We start from the raw sequence: 10654 nt of genomic DNA on the forward strand, positions 1-10654 counted from the left end.
TTATGAAGAAATAACACCAAAATAACCCTGCAGTGCACAACAACGCATCGTAACCTATATTATATATTCAGATGTGGTATGAGATGAAACCAACTGGCTACAAACAAATACACCACATGAACTGCTCTGAATGAAAAAGACACATTTTCAACATGGGGGCGTAAAATATGCTTCCTCATTGCTAAGGGCAGGAACACCTCCACACAGTTCTGATATTTCTACCACGGGAACAAAGCATGTCAATTTTGTTAAAGATACTGACACACAAGCCACTGAACTTGCCCAAGATGTAAAGGAATAGTAGAGCCAAAAATGAAAAATCTGTCATAATTTACATTTACTGTGGAAAACAAGAACAATTAAAAAATCTGCCACTCTTTTGCAAGCTAACCACTCGATGTACTAGCTTAGCATAACGCTAGTTGATTGGCATGATACCTTAGCTTATAGGCAAATGTGCAGTTAAACATTTTTAAGTGTATTATCCACTGGTTTCACAGACCAGGCTTAAACCTAGACCCAGACTAAAATGCATGTCTGATCTGTTTTAACTGAAATAAACAGGCACTGAGAAATCTTAAAATATGTATTTGCTATTGTTTTGTCAAGATGCAGACCAGTAATTTTTTTCTTTTTTTTTCTTTCTGAAGCATGTTTATAAGCTACTTAAATGTACTAAATGAACTAAGGCCTAATCCTAGCTTAATCTAAGCCCTTTCTGTGAAACCAGGCCTATATGTTTTTGTTTGACCAGGCATTACAAACAGCTAACCCCCATGCGGTCCTTTGGCTGAAAACAACTTAACAGGCAGACTGAATTTTTCATGATACCAGTTCAATGGGTGTATTCAAAATCACCCCCTACACCCTTATAAAGTGCACCTTTGGACAGGACAGCCATTTGTAGTGGAGTCCGAAACCATAGTGGACATTTTCGAGTGCACTCATTCAATCTCCACCTCAATAACAAGTGTACAATCAGGTGAATGACAACCTAAATTTACTAGAAGACTTGGAAATAATATGGACCACTTTTTATAATTAATCTCTAGTTTGCCATTTTGAAGCATTATAATTTCAGCAACCTGTCACTATCAATAGAATATTCCATTTATTTTATGAGGGTGAAAAAATTATGACAGGATTTCTCTGGGTGAACTATTCATTTAAAGGAATAATTCACCCAAAAAAAAGAAAAGAAAATTCTGTCATTATTTACTCACCCTCAAGTTGTTCCGAACCTCTATGAATCTCTTTCTTCTGCTGAACACAAAAGAAGATATTTTGAAGAATATAATCAAACAGTTGTGGGGCACCATTGACTTCCATAGTATATGGGAGAGAGAGAGAGAGAGAGAATACTATGGAAGTCAATGGTGCCCCACAACTGTTTGGTTACAAACATTCTTCAAAATATCTTCTTTTGAGTTCAGCAGAATAAAGAAATGCATACAGGTTTGGAACAACTTGAGGGTGAGCGTGAGTATGACGACAGAATTTTCATTTTTGGGTGAACTTGTCCTTTTATAAACAGTTTATAGCCATAATAAACGCAAGCACCTCGCCTTGGTGAATGGCATTTCTGTGCTTTCTATCTTGTGTTTCGTAATACAAACATTACACGAGGATACTGAAAAATGGAAAAACAAAAACTCAAGAGGAGACGAGACAGAGGCAGAAATGGGATCCTTGTTCTTGCAGGTTATCCAGAAGCTTTCATCACCGGAGAAGTCACATGTAGGCTACCTGCTGTTTTTCATTTAGTATAGTGTAGCTATAGAAAAACACAGAATTCTAGAGCAAATACAAATAATGTATAACATTAAACCGGAAAAAAATATATCGACTAATGTCGATATAGTGTTAAATTCAGAGTAAACATTTGAAATAAGTGGACATTAAACGGTCTGTTACGTTTTAATTGTCATAAAACTTATAAAACGGTAGAAAACCATGTGCTTACCTTGTAGTAACTACGTTTGGGTTTCTTGTTGCAAGAGTAAACAGCAGCGTTGGTATTACACTGATAATGCTGAGTGTGTTTTTTGCGATTGAGATGCGCGCAGAAGTTTATGGAAATCAGTCGCCAGATTCCCAATCCTCAAGTGCATTTTCCTTTCCCTTGAACAAAGCAATAACCACTATCGCAATTACGCAAAAACGCAAATACAGTCAGCCGTGTGTTGACAGCTTCCTTACAGTAACAATCACGTCTAACGACGCGCTTGACGCTACACCTCCTATTCCACGGGCTCCACACACAACTACTCCCCACGGACACGTGATCATCCCACGGGAATAGCTCTCATCCCTCCCTCAACGGTCGCAAGCTAGGGTCAGTTACACCGGCATCGCTCCGGCAGTACACGTCCTTGAGTTCGGCTCTGTCGTTTCAGTTGCGTCCTTCTTGATGCCATGTGCACATAATGTGTATTGAACAACATTTGACAAGCATTGACATTGAAATCAGTTTGAGCTGACTGCATGCAGATATCGATCTGGTTATGTAAACTGAGATACATAAATTCAGCCTTTATGGGGTAAGTTCTGTAACCGAAAAGTTTGATTACAAGTTAGTCAAAGCACGCATTGTAACATGCTAAATAAGAATACCAATAATACAAGGGTTGGCTGTTCATTCTTTTGTTAATTTCAGGGTGGAAACAATAGTCGCTATCGTTTCATTATTGATTTAAATATCACAAATATATTAATAAACTTCTGGATTGTGTAAAATGAACAGATTGCATCCTAGAAATTTGCAATAGAAATCCCTTTAACCCTTTGGAAAGTCAGTGTAATATTTAAATTCCTTGACTTTACACCCTTATAGAAATTCACCCTGGTAACCATACTTTTTAATAGTGTCAATAATAACATTAGCCGCCTAGTTAGTTGTAATAACTAGAAAGGGTTTGTCCATATTCATAAGCGGGATATTCTTGTAAATTGTAAGATTAAGTGGACAGATACAGTATCTAGTCAAGTCTCACATAAAATAATTTAATCTGAAATCAATATTTAATTGATTCAAGACTGTCCTAAGGACCTTGTCGGGCTCATTTTGCAATAATGAGCAGCTGAATGTGTACAGTTTTATCCCTTACACTTAAAAAAATATATAGTGTCATGATTTATCACAACTTTTTTTCTTTTGACAATTCAACTTAGATAATTAATGTGGTTCAGATAACATGATATTTTGATTTTCTGTTGATTAAACCAATTTCCTTCATTGTACAAATTTTTACTTTCAATTAACTAAAACTTTTAAGGCAACCAGGTAACTTACTTTTTAAGCTAAACCAATAATATATATTTTTTACAGTTTAAGACCACTGTCAAAGTTGTGACGTAAAACCACTTTGTGGGCAGGGAAATCTAAATTAGTCCAAGAAGCTTCAGAAAATGATATATATATATTGTTTTTGCATATGGAATATCTAGCTTTGGTCTTGTCTCCTAACCTTCTCTACAGACTGTGAGTTGCGAGGGCTGAAAAACTCAAGTAACATTCTGGCACTTGAGCACACTGGGCCTCCTCCACACGTGGATTTCCAAGTGGAAAATCTTTCCTTGGAACACAGGTTTCTGCCAGAGTTCAGTGAGTATTCACCATTACATAACAAGAAGATAAATATTGCACATGTTAGGCTGTAATGTGAACTGCTATTGTCTGAGGTCAAGCAAATAGCTAAAGTGAATTATACACAGTATAGTGACAAAACTTCCATTCAAAGTAGATGCAGTATTTGTGGAGCCTGATATTTTCTCTTGGTACATTTTAATGATGACAGAGTGAGAGCAAAACATGGAATTGCAATTACCACAGTATGACTATCCCTGACTAATAGGGGTTAATTCTCTGTAAACCCCTTCACGACAGGGATGCTTTGATGTTTTACTTCTTTCTGCACAACGTTATTCCTTTTCCATATCTCTGAACATTCATTCACACTTGCTGTGTCTTACATCAGCATTTTTATTTAAATGTTCTTATAATTCCCCTCTTACATGATTACTGCACACGTTTTAAGTGCCCTGCTGCAAACAGCTGACGTGAAAACAAAAATGACATTGTGCCAGAGAAGGGTTTGGACAACAAACAAAATGAAATCCCTTAAGGGAGCCTGCTTTTGAGAAGAAATCTCAATTCATTCAGTTGCTCGGGACCCTCATGGAGAGCAGCTGTGGGAAGCGGATGGATCTTTGTAGTGCTGTCATGACTCGCCTCCAAGTTCTCATGCCGTTTTAGTAATGAATTCTTCAGAAGCCATTTTCTCCCTGAGCTCGAGGACACATTTCAACATTTGGTTAGTTTAAACAGTCTAATATGATCCAATGGTTCTTTGCTAAAATATTTATACACGGTTTAAATGAGAGCCCATTTACAGAGCTAAGTGAGGGGCCTTTTCCCCCGTTTCATTTCGATTTGTTTCCAAGCTCTCGTGCTAAACTCCTTTAAAACACATTATTAAATCTTAAACCTTTATTTGCGCTTCCACATCCTGGTATTCCACATCCACATCCTGCAAAGAGTGTCAGGAATCAGGAGTAGTTGTAGTATGCATAAACAAGAGCTTTGCGGTTGTGTTGTACCGAAGGACACTCAAGGCAAAGCCTGGATATTGGATGTAGCATCCTGTTCTGATTGCTTATGTTGAATTTTAAACAGGTATCCCATGAGCCACAAACCCTCGAAACACGATAAAATCGCACTGTTTCATGGAAACTGCATCTGCAAATGACTACTGTGGGTGCACTGCTTACTACCTAGCATTATAATGTAGTGTAATGGCCCCTATATGGAAATAGCCACGGTTAGTATAATTGCCAGTTGGACTCTTTACGATAAAAGCCTTTATTCCAGATGAGCCAATGGAGTGGCGTTTTCCCGGGGAGCTCATTATCATTGAGCTGTTGACAGTAAAAGCCTGACAAATATCAAGCATCACAATTGTTTCCCTTTCCGGCAAGGACAGAAACTTTTTAAGGAGACACTCAAGAGTCTGAGGGAGCTGTGCAGAAAAACTAATGATCCATTTATCTGACTATGTGCCCTTGTGTTGATGCTTAAGTACATGAAAACACATTTATCTGTGTCACACATGGTAAACACCATTTTAGATTGATTGTAAACTTCTGACAGCAACTGCATGATAAAATTGCCATTTCTTTGTTCCTCCTCGTCATCACGAATTGGCCAGCAGAGCAGAGTGAATTTAGTACAAGCGAACTCCATTTCAAATATTTAATAAAAAAATTAAAAAATCCCCTAAAAGCAGATAAAAGTAATCTCAGATTAGACTGGGGTTGATGAAATACTCTGGTGAGTTGGACCTCTAGGCCATATGCCTTGCCGATTTACTCAAGCAATCCTATAAATCTTTCTACCTCCATGGTCCTTAGCAAAAAATAAAACAGACTGATCCTAGCTGAACAAAGGCTTGGATTTCAAATCCAATCCAAATCCAAAATATTTTTTTCAGGGTTTTCGACCATATCACAATCCTAGATTGTAATTTGAACAAGCTACTTAAGGGCCTCTGAACTGTAGGACTGGAAAAAGATTATTTCAGCAAATGCTCTTTATTTATAATTGTGCCATGCAAGTTTCTCTTTTATGCAATGCTCCCTCTAATCCATTCTGTTTGGAATTGGAAATTACAGATTTCGATATTGAAAAGGAAATGATCTCTTTGACATATTTTCAGATGAGTGGAGTAAGATAAGATCGCATAGTATCTGATGAATCATGCTTCTCATAGCGTGAATCATTAAAGGTTTATAAATAGTTCATTGGATAATGGGGGACTCAGGCAGGTTCTGAGCAATAATTGATGAGACACAGTACAGATGGGCCACGCTGCCTAATTAAGTTCTGTAACTGATAACCTTGTTCTTTATTAATGGCCCAAAAACTTTTTAGAGCATAGGCAAACTTAAGACCACTTAAACAATTAGAAACTGTGGTCACATTAGATGACATGATGTATGCAAATGTGACTCTGGGTACTCAAAAAGGGATTTTAATCGTTTCCCTAGAGTTCACATTTGCAAGTCCAACTTCTACTTTTTTTTATTTTGCTCACATTTAAACCTGTCTGGCCTCCGGAAAAAGTCGGCAGGAAAAAAATGGTTTCCACCTGGGCTTTAATTTTTTTGATCATAGAGCAATGAAAAATGTTCTCTCATCTCATCATCAAAGAGCCCACAGCTCAGTTTCAATATAACCTCCAGAGACCAGAAGTTGATTATTGCTTTTTGAATTTTGCTAATTAAAAAGTGAGAGCAGCACATTTTGTATTGCTAAAGTAAGCAGATTTTGTATAGCTTCCACAGAGCAGAATACTGGATATTTGACATCCCAGATGAGGCAATTTAGAAAGATTATTGGTTTCACTTTATTTTGATGGTCCCTTTAACACATTCTGTTGACTATAAGTAACTTTGCACCTACTAAGTCTCATTAGAGTGTCAGTTGACTATTAGTAGACTGTTGTGGGAAGGGTTAGGGTTAGAATAAGTTGACATGTAGTTTGCAAAGTTACTTAGAGTCAACAGAATGTTCAAAAGGGACCATCAAAATAAAGTGTTACCAGATCATTTTAGGGAAATATAGCATTATCATACTTTTAAAATCATACCTGGAGATCGTTCAATGTTATTAATCATATTAGGTCAAATTTTGTGATTTACATAAATCATTGCAATATATGCTGTGTGGAGGATGGCAGCTTCATTCTCTTTGAACTTAAAAAAGTAGGAAACAAATATTCAAGAGCTTCTTGCTGTATTACTACTTCCAAGGAAATGCATCCTCTTTAACTTGACCCCCAGACAAGTTTGAGGCGCAAAGTACAAATGCTGAGCTCGGCATCCATAACCTTTCTCACATACATCTGCAAAAGCTGGTTGTTTTGAACCAGGTTTGGGGTCTGCTCTCAGCCATGCATCTGCTGGTATTGGAAATGGCCCCCTCCAGCTATCATTATCCACATCCATGCATGGCACATGACACTGTCAGCCTCTGTGATTCAGATGGGTGCATTCATTGGTTGCCAAGTTTGTGAGATTCATGCAGTTATGAGCCTGCTGCTGAATTGCTTATCACACTGGGAAATCTGTCTTTTGAAATATGAAGCGTGCAAAGCGCTAGATGGGAGCATAATTTCATTACAACAAAATGGAAATGTATGATGCAAACTTTTGTTTCTGTTTGAGAAAACCCTGTGGAATCCATTTTCAAGCATGTATGCTGAAAATATAATTGTTTCTAAGCATCAGTTTACTTCTTATACTGATGATAGTGTGCGTATTTGCTTGAGAACGTGGAAAACATTCAGTATGACTGACTGACAGTATAACTAAGCAGCTGCTGTCTGTCTTGGCCAGGAGGCAGAATAGAAATTGCAGGAAAGGTCACTGATTATCTGGCCAGGTCTAGTGTCATATTTTAGAAATCCAACTGGGCTCTGTTCTAACAGCATGCAGTCCTGCAAACAGAGCGATAGAATGAGAAAAGCACTTTACTGTCAGGAAGGTAGCAGATTTGGGCATAGTTAAGGCAGACAGATGGTGACCAGTGACCAGTCATTTCACTGATTGGCTGCTGGCCTTCAAGGTCACCTTTTGAATGGCTGGAAATTACTCTGACTGCATCTGTCCCGACAGGGAAATAGTTTTGGGAGGTGATCACTGATTCCAGTGTCTAGAATTAGGATCTTATTATGTAGGCCAGTAAGATTGCATACACTGTAAAAAATATTTGTATCTTGTAAAGAAAAATACTGTAAAAATGTTCCCTTTCAGGGAGGAAGGAATGGACGGCACCTTTCTCTGCCAGAAACCGCATGAGTAGCTCCAGTGGAGCGGTCCGTTGCAATGCAGCTGTGTCCAGCAACCGCTACCTCATGGAAGGGGGATCCTCGTCTCCCCTCTAAGGCCTGTACGTTTTCGTCCATTCTGACTGGCAAGGCTTACAAAGCCTGTGGGCAAGCCGCTTCCTCACTGCATGCCATGGAGCTGCTTCAGGTCAGTCAGGCCCAGGCACTCATGAACATGCACAAGGGTAGCCCAGACCGTGAGCTCATGAGTGAGCTCCGCACTGCAACCGAACTTGCCCTCCAGGGTACGAAAGTTGCAGCTCGCGAGATCGGCCTGGCAATGTCCAACCTTGTGGTCCAGGAGCGCCATCTCTGGCTCAACCTGGCTGATATGAGAGAAGTGGACAAGGTTTGATTCCTAGACTCTCCCATTTCACAGGTTGGGTTATTCGGCGACGCGGTAGAGAACTTTGCCCAGCAGTTCTCTGCCGCCCAGAAGCAGACAGAGGCCATTTGGCACATCCTGCCCCGGCGGCCTGCTGCTGCCTCCACCAGGCCGGCGGCCTGCTGCTGCCTCCACCAGGCCGGCGGCGGCAGATCCTCCGCCTGCTCGTCGCCGACGGTGCCCGTCTGCAGCCGCCTCCGCTCCCGCTGGACCACCGGAGCAGCCTCCACCCAGGTCTCAGCACGGAGCCGGCCGCAGAAGGGGCGCCCCGTCCGCTTCAGGCACTGCCAAGGCAGGTGGCAAGTGACAGTGGAAACGCTGACCTGAGCGGACCGCCCAGGGATGGAAGAATGCTCTAGGAGATGGTCACCGATCCACTCCCTTCACCCGGTGGAGGGCCGGGTGAAGTTTTTTGTTATATGTGTGTGTGTCTGTTCCGCCGCTGGCTCCCAGAAAAGTGGAGCCTTCGGGCCTCTCGAGCCAGGTCCCTGTCCTCCACCTCGCTGCCCCACCTCGGGTACGTCTGTGGTTCCCTGGCCCCTGGCCCGGTTTCGTAGAAGTCTAAAACGCTTCCCAACTGATGCCCAGCCTGGCCCCAAACGGTACCTTTGCGGCTTGCGATTCATTTCACTCGGCTTCCGCCCAGGCTCAGTGATATTCATCATACCTAGGTGTTGAGCAGACATGCTCCTAAAAGTTAGTGAGGTTCATCACACCAAGGTGTTGAGCAGTCCTCCTGTCCTGTGTGTGTACGTCATAGTCCTACTGGCGAAGGACGTGAGGTAGCCGTTCCCTCCAGCCAATATGAAGCCTGGCTTCCAAGAAAGCACGTACTTCATTGTACCCTAAATGTGTGGTGGGATACGACCATCTTGGATCTGTGCAAACTGAAACGGGCCCTTTTTCGAAAGCCTCCCTTAACTTGCTAAACACAGAGATCCATTTTCAAAAATGCCCCGTCCCCAAGCTTGGTCTGCAGCGTTCGACCTGAAAGACATGTACTTTAGATCTCTACATGTGTTCTTGCGTTCGAAGGTATGAAGTTTCAGTACGTGGTCCTACCCTTTGAGTGCTCCATAGCCAGTTGGGTCTTCATGTACACTGGGAAAGAGTAAACTCGCCAAAGGATTGAGGATCTCTTTTCTAGTATGGACGTTGACAACATCTCCATTCCCTCCTTCAGGGAATGAGGGTTGCATATGCAACCGAGACGTTACCTTAAACGGTGAAAAACTGTAAATGGTTTAACATCACTATAAGTCATTTTACAGTAAAATACTGTAAAATGTATGGTTTTTGGAAGTAAAAACCATGAAGTACCAGTCAAAAGTCCCTGTGTTACATATCACATTTGGCTATATATATATATATATATATTTTTTTTTTTTTTTTTTTTTTACAAATAATTTATTTAGTTAATGTATATTGCATTATTTTAGTGTCATGTGTGTTACCCTGATGGTGTTTTATCTTGTGTGTACAGCATGACCCTATGCACTGTCTATAAGTGTTGGCTATGTTTTTTGACAGTAGTTTGGCATGTTAACATTACATAACTTGCAATAATGCAAATATTACATAAATGCAAAATACAGTTATATGCTGTAAAACATTCAGGCACCAATATGCCATTCCATTTCATTTTTACCATATGCCACTTTTTACCAGCGCCATATTCTTAAAAAAAAAAAAAGCAATCACCCTGGCAATCACCTCACATTTTCTGTAAAAATCTAGTTTATTTAAACTAGTTTTCTAACAGTGTGTTTCCACTGAATCCACTGTTACAATCCACTGAATTCTAACATGAATCCATATTGCGTACCTTGGCAGTTGCCAACACAAACAGAACTGTTGCTTTTAATGATGAACATTGTCATTCATTTTGATCTCCGGTAGTCGCAATATAGCGTCTCATCATTTCCCAGCACCATATGTTCTGGTATGAAGCTCAACATGTCCAACAGCTATCTGGAGAGAGCTCAAATATATCCAGTATGCCTTACAGGCACATACTGTAGAGTAGCTTAAAAACAAATCTCATCTTTCACAAATAGATTAAAACTCAGTCACTGAATACATGAAGGGAAGAATCAGACTGCCTGCAGTTATGAGTGGAGAAGATATCTACAGTATAAGTGGAAGCCATACTTCATTGCCTTATGAATAATTACTGTCAGGAACTGCACTGTTTTGACAAACCGGAGCTGTTAAATCTATCCAGTATAAAGCCTGATTCTGAGTTGTAGATGCTTGAGTGTGGCAGTGATGGACGAACAATGTGGCTCACAGAGGATGATGATGGTAGGGCAATAAATGTAGTTTTTCCTCATAGATTTCTGAAACATCTGTGAATAGGAAGCACTGGAATTGTCAAATGACT

At 40.3% G+C, this 10654-nt stretch overlaps 1 protein-coding gene across 2 annotated transcripts in view; it reads right to left on the minus strand.

Annotated features, from left to right (window-relative positions):
• The window catches only part of mid2 (midline 2), a 158236-nt gene extending 155989 nt beyond the window's left edge, over positions 1-2247 (minus strand). For both annotated transcript variants that reach the window (XM_084430326.1, XM_084430322.1), the window contains exon 1: positions 1964-2247. The gene's annotated coding sequence lies outside the window, so the exon portion shown is untranslated. The remainder of the gene's footprint in view (positions 1-1963) is intronic.
• Positions 2248-10654: the final 8407 nt, after the last annotated feature.

This window comes from Rutilus rutilus, assembly GCF_951802725.1.
Source record: "Rutilus rutilus genome assembly, chromosome: 14".
Classification (NCBI taxonomy): Eukaryota; Metazoa; Chordata; class Actinopteri; order Cypriniformes; family Leuciscidae; genus Rutilus; species Rutilus rutilus.